This window comes from Bufo bufo, chromosome 2, assembly GCF_905171765.1.
Source record: "Bufo bufo chromosome 2, aBufBuf1.1, whole genome shotgun sequence".
In the NCBI taxonomy this organism is placed as follows: Eukaryota; Metazoa; Chordata; class Amphibia; order Anura; family Bufonidae; genus Bufo; species Bufo bufo.
In genome coordinates this window covers 440,062,697-440,081,398 of record NC_053390.1, presented here as the reverse complement: position 1 = coordinate 440,081,398, position 18,702 = coordinate 440,062,697, and the positions used below count along the sequence as shown (strand labels likewise).

At 42.8% G+C, this 18,702-nt stretch overlaps 1 protein-coding gene across 2 annotated transcripts in view; it reads right to left on the bottom strand.

Annotated features, from left to right (window-relative positions):
• Positions 1-17,857, bottom strand: part of OCEL1 (occludin/ELL domain containing 1) — a 56,394-nt gene extending 38,537 nt beyond the window's left edge. For both annotated transcript variants that reach the window (XM_040417470.1, XM_040417471.1), the window contains exon 1: positions 17,727-17,857. The gene's annotated coding sequence lies outside the window, so the exon portion shown is untranslated. The remainder of the gene's footprint in view (positions 1-17,726) is intronic.
• Between the last annotated feature and the right edge of the window lie 845 nt (positions 17,858-18,702).

Genomic DNA, 18,702 nt, shown 5'->3' with positions numbered 1-18,702 from the left:
TTGCCACTTTAGTGCAATATTATGGTCAGTCATTTCCAGTAATGGAGGAGGTCTCCAATTTTCTGACATATTTATTAGTTCTAAAATTTTTAGAATGTGTTTTTTGGGGTTTATGGTGAGAGTGGTTGTGCACATGTCAGTCCGCCACTTTATTCACTTCTATGGGACTGACGTAGACAGTGCTCAAAGTGGATGAAGCGATAAACCAACATACTGTAGGAATAATTGGGCTCTCCCATTTCTCGAGATCACATGAAGCTCCCAGAAATTAGCCCTGCTGCAGTTCGATGTTTATCACCTATCCCATGGATAGACACAATTTTCATTTTTATCTCCCTGCTTTCAAAGAGCCATAACTTTTTTTATTTTTTTTTATTTTTTTCATTCTCATAGACCTATGATGCCTTGGGTTTTTGTGGAACAAGTTATATTTTGAAATGGCATTATTTAGTTTAAAATATCTTGCATTGAAAAATGGGAAAACAATTCTGAATCGCTCCAAATGGTGTCTGCCTTTTTTGCAAGTCAAAGTACAGGAAAGAAGAGAAGACAAAGAAGGAGGGTCTTTTGACCCTGACCCTGTCCATTGCCCAAAATACTTGACTCTTACCAACTAATCATGATGAACTATTGCTGTGACATCAATCAAAATTATGTCAAAATTACAGTGGACTGAAATTACCACTCTTTAATTAAGTTAATTAAATTAATTTCATCAGAGTGAGCCTGCATCCTGATGTATTGTTGCGCGTCATAGTCATATCGTAATTACAATGGAATCTGTCCAACAGTACAGTGCATTTTTTTGGGGATAGACTGTTTTCTTTCTTATTGTGTTTCTTGGTAAGTATCAGTATACAAATAAACTGGTAAAAGAAAGAATGGCAATAGACGTGGCCATGTAAGAGGATCTGCCAATGAGAATGAGGGTTGTTATAGCACAAGTGGAAGCTGCAGCAGCACTGTTGGCTCCAGACGTCCAACCAGTAGTAGCAGGCCACAGTTGCCCTTTCCCTCCAGTAGGCAATGAATTAATATAGTAGAGAAAGTGCATGACATTGTGGACTAGATGACTCATCATCTCAGTCACAGCAGGATGATGTCAATGTTACCTTTAAGTTTGACATTGTGCCTGTGAACCAGTGTTCACAGCATTCCTTCTGGTTGTCCTTAACAGTTAATATGAGGCGCAAGCAATTATTTCCTGTCATCTCTGTCTACACCAGCTGCCTCCAATTGGGACGCCAAGCTATTCAAGATAGTGTTCCTGTAAGTGTTGTATGAGGTAAGTGTTTAGACTGACATGAGGGCTAAGGCAGAGGTGGAGGACATGATGATTAAAATGTATTGCTTTGTTGGTGGTTATAATAGTGATACTTGTAGCCATGGTGGTGGTGCTAAGGGCACTGGTATCTGTGGTAGTTGTGGCACTCCAGCCAAATATAGAGGTGGGAATTATGAGGGGGACAAGGAGCCCATGACATATCTCATTCTGAGAAAAGTGGCAGGGCTAATGATGATAACGATAATGATTGTATGTTGGACAGGACCTGGGAACTGCATCGGGGTGATGAGGATGACATCAGAGAAGTAGAGTGGTGGTGACGGTAATAAAGAGTGGAGTCAATGTTTAACCAAAAGATCTAAAAAATGTGCCAGGGAAATATCTGCTTCTACTGGGGTCAGTTCAGGATCAGATGATGCTGCTGATGTTGGTGTAGGCTCATAAGCTGTCAGAGCGAGGGCAAGTTCGGTTGATGGTAGTTGCAGAAATTTTGTGAACGTTGCTGATGGTGGCTCTGTTTGGGCATCTCCCATGTGGGAATGTTTCTCTATATTGCCAGGCGACAAAGCCATGCTCTCTTGGTGTTAGCTTGAAAGGGGTTGGATACAGCCCTAGAAGAACCCAAAGTGTCAAATACTTTTCAGGGCAATTGGGGCACTTTTGATTTTCAATTCAAATCCAATTTATTTGGTCCTAATTTTTTAAGAGGTTATATGCCTGTGTGTAACTGATTATCTATCCTCTGGATACTCACAGTAGCGCCAGAGCCGTCTCAAACAGCTAATCGTCGGGGGTCCCGGGTGTCAGACTCCCATTGGTCATCAGTTACAAACAGATGGATAACCCCTATAATGAAGTCTTATTCCAAAGCTTTTATTTATTTATTTTTGCCACTAATACACACAAAAAAGGGCTTTAGAACATATAACTGCACTGCTGAATGGCAAATATATATTTTTTGCCACTAATACATGTCAAAAAAGGCTTTAGAACATATAACTGCACCTGTGAACGGCAAATAATGTATATTTTTGTGCCACTAATACACTCCAAAAAGGGCTTCAGAACAGCAAATAATATATATTTTTTGCCACTAATACACGCTTAAAAGGGCTGTAATTTTCTCACTTCACCATACAACGGCAAATACTTTTTTTGTGTCACTAATACACGCCAAAATGTGCTTTAGAACATATAACTGCACCGCTGAACAGCAAATAATATATATTTTTTTGCCACTAATACACGCCAAAAAGGCTTTAGAACATTTAACTGCACTGCCGAACGGCAAATATACACTCACCTAAAGAATTATTAGGAACACCATACTAATACGGTGTTGGACCCCCTTTTGCCTTCAGAACTGCCTTAATTCTACGTGGCATTGATTCAACAAGGTGCTGATAGCATTCTTTAGAAATGTTGGCCCATATTGATAGGATAGCATCTTGCAGTTGATGGAGATTTGAGGGATGCACATCCAGGGCACGAAGCTCCCGTTCCACCACATCCCAAAGATGCTCTATTGGGTTGAGATCTGGTGACTGTGGGGGCCATTTTAGTACAGTGAACTCATTGTCATGTTCAAGAAACCAATTTGAAATTATTCGAGCTTTGTGACATGGTGCATTATCCTGCTGGATGTAGCCATCAGAGGATGGGTACATGGTGGTCATGAAGGGATGGACATGGTCAGAAACAATGCTCAGGTAGCCCGTGGCATTTTAATGATGCCCAATTGGCACTAAGGGGCCTAAAGTGTGCCCAGAAAACATCCCCCACACAATTACACCACCACGCACAGTGGTAACAAGGCATGATGGATACATGTTCTCATTCTGTTTACGCCAAATTCGGACTCTACCATTTGAATGTCTCAACAGAAATCGAGACTCATCAGACCAGGCAACATTTTTCCAGTCTTCAACAGTCCAATTTTGGTGAGCTCGTGCAAATTGTAGCCTCTTTTTCCTATTTGTAGTGGAGATGAGTGGTACCCGGTGGGGTCTTCTGCTGTTGTAGCCCATCCGCCTCAAGGTTGTGCGTGTTGTGGCTTCACAAATGCTTTGCTGCATACCTCGGTTGTAACGAGTGGTTATTTCAGTCAACATTGCTCTTCTATCAGCTTGAATCAGTCGGCCCATTCTCCTCTGACCTCTAGCATCAACAAGGCATTTTCGCCCACCGGACTGCCGCATACTGGATGTTTTTCCCTTTTCACACCATTCTTTGTAAACCCTAGAAATGGTTGTGCGTGAAAATCCCAGTAACTGAGCAGATTGTGAAATACTCAGACCGGCCCGTCTGGCACCAACAACCATGCCACGCTCAAAATTGCTTAAATCACCTTTCTTTCCCATTCTGACATTCAGTTTGGAGTTCAGGAGATTGTCTTGACCAGGACCACAAATCCTAAATGCATTGAAGCAACTGCCATGTGATTGGTTGACTAGATAATTGCATTAATGAGAAATAGAACAGGTGTTCCTAATAATTCTTTAGGTGAGTGTATATATTTTTTGCCACTAATACATGCAAAAAAGGGCTTTAGACCATATAACTGCACCGCTGAATGGCAAATTTTTTTTTTTTTTGCCACTAATACATGCCAAAAAGGGCTGTAATTTACTCACTTAACCACACAACGGCAAATACTTTTTTTTGTGCAACTAATACACACAAAAAATAGCTTTAGAACATATAACTGCACCGCTGAACGGAATATATATATTCTTTTGCCACTAAAACACGGTAAAAAGGGCTTTAAAACATATAACTGCACCGCTGAACGGCAAATAATATATATTTTTTGCCACTAATACACTCCAAAAAGGGCTTTAGATCATATGACTGCACCGCTGAACAGCAAATAGGCCCTTATTTTTTTCCACTTATACACGTCACAAAAGGCTTTAGAACATATAACTGCACTGCTGAACAGCAAATAATATATATTTTTTTGCCACTAATACACGCAAAAAAGGGCTTTAGAACATATAACTGCACCGCTGAACGGCAAATAATATATATATTTTTGCCACTAATACACGCCAAAAAGGGCTTTAGAACATATAACTGCACCACTGAACGGCAAATATATATTTTTTTGCCACTAATACACACCAAAAAGGGCTGTAATTTTCACACTTCACCACACAACGGCTAATAAGCCCTTTTTTTCCCACCATTACAAGCCAAAAATTGCTTTAGAACATATAACTGCACCGTACAAGGGCAAATAAGACGTATAAATATTTCCTTGTAATAAACCCTGTTAATGGCTGTATCAAACAGCACTTGCACCCCAAAAACAAGAACGTTTTGCTGGAATTACAGAGCTGTTTAATGGCAATTTGGATCCACAGTCAGTGCAGCAAGGTGTAATAGGATTATTCCCATTACCCAGGCTTTAAACTCCCCTACTGATGCCTGTTCTGCTTCAATACTGTGGAATGATTCCTCCCTGTCCTTTCCCTGAACTTTTATACAGCAAAATGAAAGTTTTAAAGTATTTTTTACCACTGTCCCTAGCGCCTGCTGACGTCTCTCCCTGTACTAAGTACAATGGAGAGCATTTTCAGACCCTTTCACTTTTTTTTACGGCTTTGTGCTAACATAAAAATTCTGTTTTTTCCCCATTATTGTGCACTCAATGCTCTGTAATAAAGTGAAATGAGAATGTTCAAAATCTTTGCTAATTTATTGAAAAGGGAAAACTAAAATGAGGCATTGATATTAGTATTCAGACCCTCACTATTCAGTACACAGTACTTGAAGCACCTTTTACAGTGATCACAGTCTTGAATCTTTTTTGGGTATGGTGCTGCAAGGTTTGCACACCTGGATTTGGTAATTTTCTGCTATTCTTCTCTGCAGATCTTCTCAAGATTAAGGTTCTCAAGGTTGGATGGGGACAGCCATTTTCAGGTCTCTTCAGAGATGTTCAATTGGGTACAAGTCAGGATTCAGGACTCAGTGGCTGGGCCACTCAACGAGATTTAATGAGTTGTCCGTAAGCTACTCCTATGTTGTCTTGGCTGTGTGCTTAGGCTCATTGTCTTGTTGGAAGGTGAACCTTCAGCTCAGTTGGAGGTCCAGAGCTTTCTGAATAATTTTTTTTTTTAGAATATCTCTGTACTTTGCTGATGCTGCCACCACCATCCTTCACTGTAGGGATGGTATTAGTCAGATGATGATCAGTGCCTGGTTTCCTCCAAACACAATGCTTAGAATTGAGGCCAAAAAGATCAACCTTGGTTTCATCAGACCAGAAAATCTTGTTTATCACAGTCTGAGAGTCCTTTAAGTGCTTTTTTGAAAACTCCAGTAGTGTCTTTTACTGAGGAGAATATTCTTTCTGGCCACTCTTCTATAAAGTCCAGATTGGTGGAATGCTGCAGTGATGGTTGACCTTCTGGAAATTTCTCCCATCTGCATACAGGATCTTTGTAGATCAGCCAGAATGACCATTGGATTCTTGATCACCTCTCTTACCAAGGTCCTTCTCCCCCCAATTACTTAGTTTCATGGGGCGGCCAGCTTTAGGAAAGAGTCCAGGTTGTTCCAAACTTCTTCCATTTAAGAATTATGGAGGCCACTGTGCTCTTGGAAACCTTCAGTGCAAAATAATTTTTTGCACCCTTCTCCAGACCTGTACCTTTACACAATCCTGTCCCTGTGTTCTACAGGTAGTTATTTCTTCCTCATGGATTGTTTTTTGTTCTAATGCATAGTCAGTAGTGTTGGGACTTTGATTTGAATCTCAGGATAATTTTGATTTGCTGCAAAGCCGAATTTCCTTTTGCTTTGTGGTAGTGAATTTAACCTGAAATAGTGTAAAAAAAATATATAACAAATCATACTTACCTGATCCATATGCTCGCAACGGGCCAGCTGCTGCCATCTTGCTTAACCCCTTAAGGACTCAGCCCTATTTCACCTTAAGGACATTTTTTGCAAATCTGACCAGTGTCACTTTAGGGCAATTCCATTTGTGACGGAATCACTATTTAAGTATGTGCTTCCACATTTGACGGTAAATAAGTCTGCTACTAAAGTATATGCTATATGCATTTTGGCAATGTGTGACAAAGCATATATGAGACTGTACATTTAAGCAAAAATACTTATATTTTTTGCTTCTGTTACATTGTGTAAATTGTCCATAACATGTTGTGACGGAATCACTTTTCATGGACACAAAGAGATGAGTTTGTTTCAAAAAGAATAAATCTCTGTGAATGTAAAAGAAAAAGATAATGTTTCTGTTATATATGTTATACATTACTTAGTATATAGCCTAGTAGCAGATATCATTTTTCTCACTTTGTTATACAACATAGCTTACCATCGATTTCAGCACTGTGACGGAATCACCGTGACGGAATCACCAGTTGTCCTTCACAGTGTAATGAAAGATTTTATTTAACTTAAGTTTTCTTTAATGAATATTTAAAAGCTTATAATTTTCTTTTATACAAGCAGCACTCATTCTGCATTAACGGAGTTCGCAAATACATTTTTCATTCTGTCATAGGACAACTGGCTGCGGTATATGTATAACATCATGTTCATCAACCCAGCATTGATTTTCTTTTTCTGGGAACACAAAAATCTGGCCTGCTTCATCATTCTTTTTCAAGTTGAGAACTTCAAATTGGGAGTCTACTGGTTGTCCAACGTATGATCGTTTTAATTTTTCCCATAGTATGTACAGAGCACGAAACTACCAACATTTAACAATGATGTAGTCCTTTAAACCAGGTGACATCCAACTGATATCGCTGTTGTAGAACTCTTCCCCAACAGCATTGACCTGCTGATTACTTGCTCTGGGACTTAAAGATTGGGATGGAGAGGGAAACTGATCACTGAGGCATTGTACAACTTTTATGATTTTCCGTGGACTGTGCGGAAGACCTCTCTTGACCCGCTTAAAGGGGTTATCCGGGTTCAGAGCTGAACCCGGACATCCCTCCATTTGCCCCCCGGCAGCCCCCCTGACATGAGCATCGGAGCAGTTCATTCTCTGATGCTCTCCTTTGCCCTGCGCTAAATTGCAGAGGGAAAAGGCATTTTTTGGAGATCCGGTGACGTACACGGACTCTCCATGGGGCTGCCAGGCACTGATGGGCGGGATTTAGCTCTGCCCTAGCCAGTAAAACTGCTAGGGTAGAGCTAAAGCCCGCCCCTCAGAGCCGGTGATGTCACCGATCACACTGCCGGGCGGAAGTTTCCGCCCGGCAGTGTGTTATTAAAAACAAAAGATCCCTTGCCCTGCACGATTTAGCGCAGGGCAAGGGAGCGCATCGGAGCATGAGATGCTCCGATGCTAGCCTCAGGGGAGCTGTCTGGGTGAAAATAAGGGTATGTCCGGGTTCAGCTCTGAACCCGGACAACCCCTTTAAGTGCTTTCCAAAGACTTTGCCTACTATTGTACGGAAATGATGAAGGTAAAGCATATTCATGACTGCATGGAGTATCGGCAACTGCTGTAGATATAGAAGCTTTATCTTGTGAACTGTCTTCTGCTTGTCTCTGTATCTTCTTTGAGCAATATTATGCTGTTTGTTGAATTTCTTAAGTGTCTTGGTGTCATTGCTGTCCGCTTGTCTTGCTTCCGATCCTTTGCTTTCATTGCTTCATGCAGACCTGCATCTTTTTGTCTTTGTTGACTTTCACGTCGTCTCTCAGCATCAGTTTTGCCCATCTTTCTCACAAGTTGCTACAAACTCAAAGACCTAAAATAAATTGAATGCTTCATAGACCTATACTACCACTCTAATTAGCATGAAATAGCCTTATGGACATTCAGGTGATTCCGTCACAGTGCCATAACTGTCCTAATAACATGTGAAAATTTGGGACTTTTTACAGTAATAATCCTGGTAAAGGTAGTGCTTTGCACAAAACTTTTTACTGACCTGTATAAAATACCGACCCGTATAGCAAGAAAAATCTCTGTTATCGTGACGGAATCACATGCTCATGCACACCATCTTTAAACAGCTAGTGGTTGACTTGTAAACATGGTGGAAAGTCTCTATCTATTAATATCAAATCTCTAATGCATGCTACAAGTGACTGCACTTACCAAACAAATGTCAAAACGTCCTGGCTTACTTGATGGTATCACAAACTTGACAAAGAATGCACCATGTGTGCAAGCAAATCGGCCATCTTGGTTTACGATGTTGCTACATCAAGGCGCCTTTTTTTAAAAGTTACAAAACAATATTTCCTTGAACTTTAGATTGTGTACATTAATATTACACACATATTGTGTTTTTAAATACAATTTCATTTTTGTGTGATGGGGTTGACATTTCCATGGAATTGCCCTTTAAGTGCTAATAACTTTAAAACGCTTTGACTTATCCAGGCCATTCTGAGATTGTTTTTTCGTCACATATTGTACTTCATGACACTGCTAAAATTGGGTCAAAAAAGTTAATTTTTTTGCATAAAAAAATACCATATTTACCAAAAATTTTGAAAAATTAGCAAATTTGAAAGTTTCAGTTTCTCTACTTCTGTAATACATAGTAATACCCCCAAAAATTGTGATGACTTTACATTCCCCATATGTCTACTTCATGTTTGTAGCATTTTGGGAATGATATTTTATTTTTTGGGGATGTTACAAGGCTTAGAAGTTTAGAAGCAAATCTTGAAATTTTTCAGAAATTTACAAAAACCCAATTTTTAGGGACCACTACAGGTCTGAAGTCACTTTGCGAGGCTTACATAATAGAAACCACCCAAAAATGACCCCATTCTATAAACTACACCCCTCAAGGTATTCAAAACTGATTTTACAAACTTCATTAACCCTTTAGGTGTTGCACAAGAGTTATTGGCAAATGGGGATGAAATTTGAGAATTTCATTTTTTTGCCTAATTTTCCATTTTAACCCATTTTTTCCACTAACAAAGCAAGGGTTAACAGCCAAACAAGACTGTATCTTTATTTCCCTGACTCTGCCGTTTACAGAAACACCCCATACGTGGCCGTAAACTACTGTACGGGCAAACAGTAGGGCGTAGAGGGAAAGGTGCGCCGTATGGTTTTTGGAAGCCAGATTTTGCTGGACTGGTTTTTTGACACCATGTCCCATTTGAAGCCCCCCTGATGCACCCCTAGAGTAGAAACTCCATAAAAGTGACCCCATCTAAGAAACTACACCCCTCAAGGTATTCAAAACTGATTTTACAAACTTTGTTAACCCTTTAGGTGTTGCACAAGATTTCATGGAAAATAGAGATACAATTTCAAAATTTCACTTTTTTGGCAGATTTTCCATTTTAATATTTTTTTTCCAGTTACAAAGCAAGGGTTAACAGCCAAACAAAACTCATTATTTATGGCCCTGATTCTGTAGTTTACAGAAACACCCCATATGTGGTCGTAAACCGCTGTACGGGCACACGGCAGGGCGCAGAAGGAAAGGAATGCCATACGGTTTTTGGAAGGCAGATTTTGCTGGACTGGTTATTTTGACACCATGTCCCATTTGAAGCCCCCCTGATGCACCCCTAGAGTAGAAACTCCAAAAAAGTGACCCCATTTTAGAAACTATGGGATAGGGTGGCAGTTTTGCTGGTACTAGTTTAGGGTACATATGATTTTTGGTTGCTCTATATTACACTTTTTTGTGCGGCAAGGTAACAAGAAATAGATTTTTTGGCACGTTTTTATTTTTTGTTATTTACAACATTCATCTGACAGGTTAGAACATGTGGTAATTTTATAGAGCAGGTTGTCACGGACGTGGCAATACCTAATATGTATACAATTTTTTTTATTTATGTAAGTTTTACACAATGATTTCATTTTTAAAACAAAAAAAATGTTTTAGTGTCTCCATAGTCTAAGAGCCATAGTTTTTTCAGTTTTTTGGTGATTATCTTAAGTAGGGTCTCATTTTTTGCGGGATGAGATGACGGTTTGATTGGCACTATTTTGGGGTGCATATGACTTTTTGATCGCTTGCTATTACACTTTTTGTGATGTAAGATGACAAAAAATTGCTTTTTTTACACCGTTTTTATTTTTATTTTTTTACGGTGGTCACCCGGGGCGGTTAAGTCATGTGATATTTTTATAGAGCCGGTCGATACGGACGCGTCGATACCTAATATGTATACTTTTTTTTATTTATTTAAGTTTTACACAATGATTTCATTTTTGAAACAAAAAAAAATCATGTTTTAGTGTTTCCATAGTCTAAGAGCCATAGTTTTTTCAGGTTTTGTGCGATTATCTTGGGTAGGGTATGATTTTTGCGGGATGAGATGACGGTTTGATTGGTACTATTTTGGCGTAAATGCGACTTTTTTGATCACTTTTATTACCTTTTTTGGGAAGTAAGGTGGGCAAAATTTCAATTTTCTCATAGTTTTTATTTATTTATTTTATTCATCGTGCAGGGAAAGTAACATGACCGTTTTATAGATCAGGTCGTTACGGACGCGGCGCTACCTAATATGTGTAGTATATATATATTTTTTTATTTAGTGATAAATGTGTTATTTTTAATCTTAACTTTTTTCACTTTTTTTTTACATTTTTTTGACCCAGACCCACTTGGTTCTTGAAGATCCAGTGGGTCTGATGTCTGTATAATACAGTACAGTACAATATATATTGTACTGTACTGTATTTTACTTACACTTTGTCTTAACAGATCTCTGCCTTTAGCACAGATCTGTTCAGCACCATGGACAGCTGGATGCCTGAGACGGCGTCCTGTTGCCATGGGAACCTTCCCCGTCTGCTCAGTAGTGATCAGAACTGCGCAGACGGGGAAGGGTAAGGACGGGGGTGTCGGGGGGCTGTCTGGGGGCTCTCTCCCTCTCCCATCGGGGGGCTGCAAAGGCACAGCAGCCCCCCGATGGGAGAGGGAGGGAGCTCCCTGAGCTGTTAACCTTTTCCATACAGCGGTCCGTATGGACCGCGGTATGGAAAGGGTTAAACGGCTGACATCGCATCACCGATGTCAGCCGTTTATGCCAGGGTGTCAGCAATGTGCTGACACCCTGGTATAACCACTAGAAGCCAACGATTATTCAAGGGGAGGCGGGCGGGGGATCGCGATCCCGCCTGCCGCACCGCCCGCCTCCCGTACCGCCTGCGACACCCCCCCTGCACCACCCGCCCACATAATATCATTCAGGGGTGCAGGGGGGGTTAATAAAACTTAATTTCGGGCGTTTTAAAGTTTGATCAGAGACCGCAGGGATCAGAATCGGATAAAAGCGCAGCAAACCGCAGGTGTGAATTGACCTGCGGTTTGCTGCGATCGCCGATACGGGGGGGTCACATGCCCCCCCTCGGCGTTGTGACAGGATGCCGGCTGAATGATTTCAGCCGGCATCCCGTTCGGATTAACCCCCGGGGCGCCGCAATCCTATTTTAAACTCATGACGTACCGGTACGTCATGGGTCCTTAAGGACTCGGGACCCATGCCGTACCGATACGTCCTAAGTCCTTAAGGGGTTAAAGATCCCTCATGAAATCCTGTGAGCGGTGACGTATGACGTCACCACGACGGCTGGCATGATGACGTCATCTTAAGCCGCACAAGATATCATGCCAGATTTTCAAGCAAAATGGCGGGCGAGCAAATAAATCGGGTAAGTATGATTTTTTATTTTATTTTACACTCTGTTATTTTTGTGGTCGGGCACTCACGAAAAGAAGGACTCCTACCTGCTGGGTTAGCTAAAGCGGTTAGAGTTATGCCGAAACCGCGACGTTGAAGGGATAGCTGAAGGAGGCCATCCCCTTGGTGTGAAGCTGAGATTAAGGGTGGGTAGGGTGGGAGAATTGACACGTCGTTCATTGAAGGAGGGGCAGAAGCGCCATGATATAGGCAACCGTGCCCCTCCCACAAATACAGGCCAATGGCTAACTGGTCAAATAACCATGGGTTACTCTTAGACCCGAATGTAAGATTGGAAGCAAAATAATAAAGGCCCCTCCATTTGACACCATACCACTGCCAGAGGGACGGTTTGATCGGTAGTAATTTGAAGGCGTCTGCAATATCAGCTTTAGAAAGGATGGTGCCGGGACCTAACCGTAAGATAAGAGCGATGGCTTGATCTATGGTGGCATATCTCATACTAACTTCTTCTGATGGAATTAGAGAGTTGATGCTAGGTATGGGGGTACCATGCGGGGCGGATAGGTCGATAATCAACCTCTCTTTGTTACTGAATTTACCGAACACAACTCCTATCGGGCTGATTCTCCACCGTTTGACTAATTCCGCTAAGATTAATCTATCGGAGACATCGTGGTCATGGTCAGCGGACTGTAAGTTCCTGCACTCGTGTATAGACTTTGGAAGGGCCACCATCCCGGTGTGGAAATGACACCACACAGTAGAATGGTAAATTGATTGGCACAGGGAGCACGATGGTGCCTTAAGCCCGGCGAAATGCCTACAAAATATCTCTGTATCAATATTAGCCCAGTTTGTGAGAAACTGGAACTGACCCAAAGTGGCAGCTGCCTTGGCCGAGAAAGAACAATGGTAGTCGTAGAAGGAACTACCACCATACTTGTATCCCAACTCCGTTATCCTAAACAAATAAAAATCAAGTTCTTCCCTTCTCTCAGGATGAACTGAACAGATTACGTCTCTGTATAAACTAAATGCAAGAACAAACTCAGGTACCGTGAGCTTCCGGTTCAGCCTGTGGTCCCGGCCTTTCAGGATCACTGACACATCCCCACAAGCAACTACTCTACTATCAGAAAGATCCCGGGTAGCGACCAGTAAAGATGCTAGATTGACATCCCTACCTTCCAGGATGTCCTTCTTTAGATTAGCAGGAACAACATGTGCCAGCATAATATTGGGCGCTGTCACAGAGACACCTGCCCCTGTCGCCGTAGATGTGGACGGAACAGCGTCATCGATGGTCTGCGGAGTAGTGACAGAACTACGAGACTCAACCGCTTCCAACCTGGTTTGCACATCCGTGACAGATGAAGTCAAGTTATTCAACATAAGATGGATTTGTGTCAGAGAATTCTGAACTGTGATCATGGAGACCTCTTCCTGCTGCTGAGGGCCTGAGTTAACGACCAGTAACCGGTATAACTCGGCCTTCCTAGCAGAAGCGGGATACGAAATACCCCTTCTGGATAACTCCGCTATCAGCCTAGGGACGGTCCAACTGCGAAGAGACGAAACACTGTCCACTTCTGACATCCTGGCAGGGTTCTCGTTGACCGAAGCCTCCACTATGTCTGAAGCACGTGATATAACCTGTGGATACAGTATGCACAAATCAAACCCTGACTGTCACCCGACACCGGGACCATGTGACGTGAGCTGTGAGCAGGCCGAGACCCATGCAACTGTGAAGAATACGTGTGAAAAGGGACGAGAGGACCTGAGACAAGGAGAAGCGATAGCTGAACCTAGAACACCCCAGTGATTGGTGAGTCTGACGGTGGCACAACTGACCCACTACCAGATGGAGAGAATGGAATAGTAACACAACATAGCTACTGCCATACTGTACCCTGATGGTTGAACAACGTGCAGAATATATTTTGAAGAAGGACGACACAGATCCTGGAATAAAATCACATGTATGATCCTTGCGTACGACGTACCGCCAGGCGTAGAGGCATGCGACCAACAATACGGAGATCCTCTAACTAGCACTGAACAAGTATGTCGCCCCCTCCCTTAAAACAACTCCATCGATAAAAAGTATATATTTCCCTTTTTTTTTTTCTCATATATGTATAAATATTTATTCCCCCTTTTTTTTTTTTTTGATAACCCTAACTAAATCTCCCCAAGGTGGTCATAGCTCGGGTGGCCACTAGATGGAGCCAACACAGAGCCATGGACTGCACAGCCGGCAGTCGCCACCAGAGGGAGCCTGCACCGTCCATCGCTGCCCCATGGACTGTATCGGCTCCAGCGGCCACCAGGGGGAGCCCACAAAGTTACCAGCCGCCTGCAGCTCGTCCGGACCGCGGAGGAGACCACAAGCAGGAACGCCCGGGTAAGTGCACCGCAAAGATGACATGGGGCCAGTGCGGGCATAAAAGGGGGGGGGGGGAGGACCATACTGCTGACAAGGACCCTGCCTAACTAGTGGCACAGCGGCCCGTGCCAGACATTAAGGGGGGATAAATTTGAATCGGGATCACTCTGACCCCTGCACCCTACGATTCGTGCCACGTGGGAGCCGAAGCTGCCTGGCAGACGCTCTGGTGCAGTGTGGCTTATGAGATCGAGACTGCAAGTGTGGCAGTCACTTACCTGATCCAGTAGCTGTGGTAGTAGTTTTTGCAAGGCGCCCAAACGAACTTCTAGGAGCTTGAATAAAAGCAATCCTCACGCACGAAACAAGGCCAGAATTGACACGTCGTTCATTGAAGGAGGGGCAGAAGAGCCATGATATAGGCAACCGTGCCCCTCCCACAAATACAGGCCAATAAATCGGCCTTACCACATATCAGATGTCGCGAACATGTGTGAACGTGGCATATGAGGGGTACTGGAGCGGCACAATCGCCTCTCCCTGTCATTGCACCCACTACTTACAAACAAACGCGCTTCATAACGAATTAATTTAGTGAAGCAGCCAAATCAAATTTTCCAATACTTTGCTCATCTCTATGGCTCCTTTCACACAAGCGAGTTTTACCGCGTGGGTGCAATGCACTGAATCCTGACTCATTCATTTCAATGTGTCTGTGTACATGAGCGTTTTTTTTTTTCACACATCAGTTCTGCGTTGCGTTAAAAAACGCAGCATGTTCTATATTCTGTGTTTTTTACGCAGCCCTGGTCCCATAGAAGTGAATAGGGCTTCAGTGAAAAATGCATTGCATCCGGAAGCAAGTGCGGATGCAATGCATTTTTCACTGATGGTTGCTAAGAGATGTTGTTTGTAAACCTTTAGGCCCCTTTCACACGAGCGAGTATTCCGCGCGGATGCGATGCGGGAGGTGAACGCATTGCACCCGCACTGAATACCGACCCATTCATTTCTATTGGGCTGTTCACATGAGCGGTGATTTTCACGCATCACTTGTGCGTTGCGTGAAAATCGCAGCATGCTCCTCTTTGTGCGTTTTTCACGTAACGCAGGCCCCATAGAAATGAATGGGGTTGCGTGAAAATCGCAAGCATCCGCAAGCAAGTGCGGATGCGGTGCGATTTTCACGCACGGTTGCTAGGAGACGATCGGGATGGAGACCCGATCTTTATTATTTTCCCTTATAACATGGTTATAAGGGAAAATAATAGCATTCTGAATACAGAATGCATAGTAAAACATCGCTGGAGGGGTTAAAAAAATAATAATAATAATTTAACTCATCTTAATCCACTTGATCGCGCAGCCGGCATCTCCTTCTGTCTTCATCTGATCTCTGTGCAGCAACAGGACCTTTGGTGACGTCATTCCAGTCATCACATGATCCATCACCATGGTAAAAGATCATGTGATGGATCATGTGATGATCGGAGTGACGTCATCAAAGGTCCTGTTGCTGCACAGAGATCAGATGAAGCCAGAAGGAGATGCCGGTATGCGATCAAGTGGATTAAGGTGAGTTAAATTTTTTTAATTTTTTTTTTTAACCCCTCCAGCGATGTTTTACTATGCATTCTGCATTCAGAATGCTATTATTTTCCCTTATAACCATGTTATAAGGGAAAATAATACAATCTACAGAACACCGATCCCAAGCCCGAACTTCTGTGAAGAAGTTCGGGCTTGGGTACCAAACATGCGCGATTTTTCTCACGCGAGTGCAAAACGCATTACAATGTTTTGCACTCATGCGGAAAAATCGCGGGTGTTCCCGTAACGCACCCGCACATTTTCCCGCAACGCCCGTGTGAAAGAGGCCTTAGGTTTTTATCATGCGCGTGAAAACGCATCAAAACGCATTGCAAACGTGCGGAAAAAACTGAACAACTGAACACAATCGCAGACAAAACTGACTGAACTTGCTTGCAAAATGGTGCGAGTTTCACTGAACGCACCCTGAACGTATCCGGAGCCAATCCGTCATGCTCGTGTGAAAGAGGCCTAAGGCCCCTTTCACACGAGCGAGTTTTCCGCGCGGGTGCAATGCGTGACGTGAACGCATTGCACCCGCACTGAATCCTGACCCATTCATTTCAATGGGTCTGTGTACATGAGCGTTGTTTTTCACGCATCAGTTCTGCGTTGCGTGAAAATCGCAGCATGTTCTATATTCTGCATTTTTCACGCAGCCCTGGCCCCATAGAAGTGAATGGGGCTGCGTGAAAAACGCATTGCATCCGCAAGCAAGTGCGGGTGCGATGCGTTTTTCACTGATGGTTGCTAAGAGATGTTGTTTGTAAACGTTCAGTTTTTTATCACGCGCGTGAAAAACGCATCATAACGCATTGCACCCGCGCGGAAAAAACTGAACAACTGAAAGCAATCGCATACAAAACTGACTGAACTTGCTTGCAAAATAGTGTGAGTTTCACTGAACGCACCCTGAACGCATCCGGACCTAATCCGTCACGCTCGTGCGGGTGCGATCACTCTGCCGCAAGTGTGAAAGTAGCCCAATTGTCAGATTCCATAGACGGGGGTGTCTTTCCAAATCATGTCCAATCAACTGAATTTACCACAGGTGGACTCCAATGAAGGTGCAGAAACATCTCAAAGAAGATCACAAGTGTCACAGCAAAGGGTCCGAATACTTATGTTCATGCGCAATTTTAGTTTTTCCTTTTTTTTTTTAATTTTAAAACATTTCTAAAATTATGTTTCCACTTTCTCATTATGGGGTGTTGAGTGCATTGTTTATTTTTTTTATTTTAGCACAAGGTCACAACATAACAGAAATCAGTACAAACTCAAACAAAGTAATCATACGCAAGACAGAAACCTGCTTTTAAGGCCTCATGCACATGGCCTTGAATGGGTCCGTGATCCGTCCGCACCGCAAAAAAATAGAATTTTTTCCGGTGCAGAGGCACGGACAGAAACACCACAGAAGCACTCCATAGTCCTTCTGTGGGGTTCCATGCCTCCGTCATGCACCGCAGCTCCAGATTGCAGACCGGATCCATTCAAGTAAATGGGTCCACATCCGTGATGCGGGGAGCACACATACGATGTTTGCAGGCAATGGCCGTGTGCATGAGGCCTAACCTAGCACTTCCTTGATAATGCTGCTGTACTGATGGCAATCTGTGTCTCAAAACAGTTAAAAGTTCAAGGTGACAAAAAAAAAAAACTTGATAACTTAGAAAAATTCAGTAACCACAGTAGGGTTTTCAGTCTAATCTGATAATTTAAATGGCAGACTATGCAGAACTAAGGCACAGAACAGACTGTTCGACCTCATTACCTCATTTTCTATGTTGTCTCTTAAGAATAGATATAAATATCCATCCATTACATTCTTACCTGACGTGTTATATTTCTTAGGCCATTTTGTTGTGTCGGGATTGGGACTGTTCACCGTGCAGCATACATTTCCACTTCCTGGTGAAACTCTTCACTTATATTTTGAGAGACGGGAGTCATAGTCAACTGTACTGTTATCTGCACGCACTATGTAATATCTAGTTATCCATTAACTTTCTCACAAGGAGCAGCATAGGAGGGTGTGCTGGAAGATGGAGTAGTTTTAAAGTTGCAGGATTAGTCATTATTAGTAATAATAATAATATTAGTTATAATAATACTGTGAGAAAGAGACAACTGTTCTCATACCTCTTATTATCTGTGTATGGTTTTATGTTGATGTCATGTGATTTTATACACTGCTCAAAAAAATAAAGGGAACACTTAAACAACACAATGTAACTCCAAGTCAATCACACTTCTGTGAAATCAAACTGTCCACTTAGGAAGCAACACTGAGTGACAATCAATTTCACATGCTGTTGTGCAAATGGGATAGACAACAGGTGGAAATTATAGTCAATTAGCAAGACACCCCCAATAAAGGAGTGGTTCTGCAGGTGGTGACCACAGACCAATTATCAGTTCCTATGCTTCCTGGCTGATGTTTTGGTCACTTTTGAATGCTGGCGGTGCTTTCACTCTAGTGGTAGCATGAGACGGAGTCTACAACCCACACAAGTGGCTCAGGTAGTGCAGCTTATCCAGGATGGCACATCAATGCGAGCTGTGGCAAGAAGGTTTGCTGTGTCTGTCAGCGTAGTGTCCAGAGCATGGAGGCGCTACTAGGAGACAGGCCAGTACATCAGGAGATGTGGAGGAGGCCGTAGGAGGGCAACAACCCAGCAGCAGGACCGCTACCTCCGCCTTTGTGAAAGGAGGAACAGGAGGAGCACTGCCAGAGCCCTGCAAAATGACCTCCAGCAGGCCACAAATGTGCATGTGTCTGCTCAAACGGTCAGAAACAGACTCCATG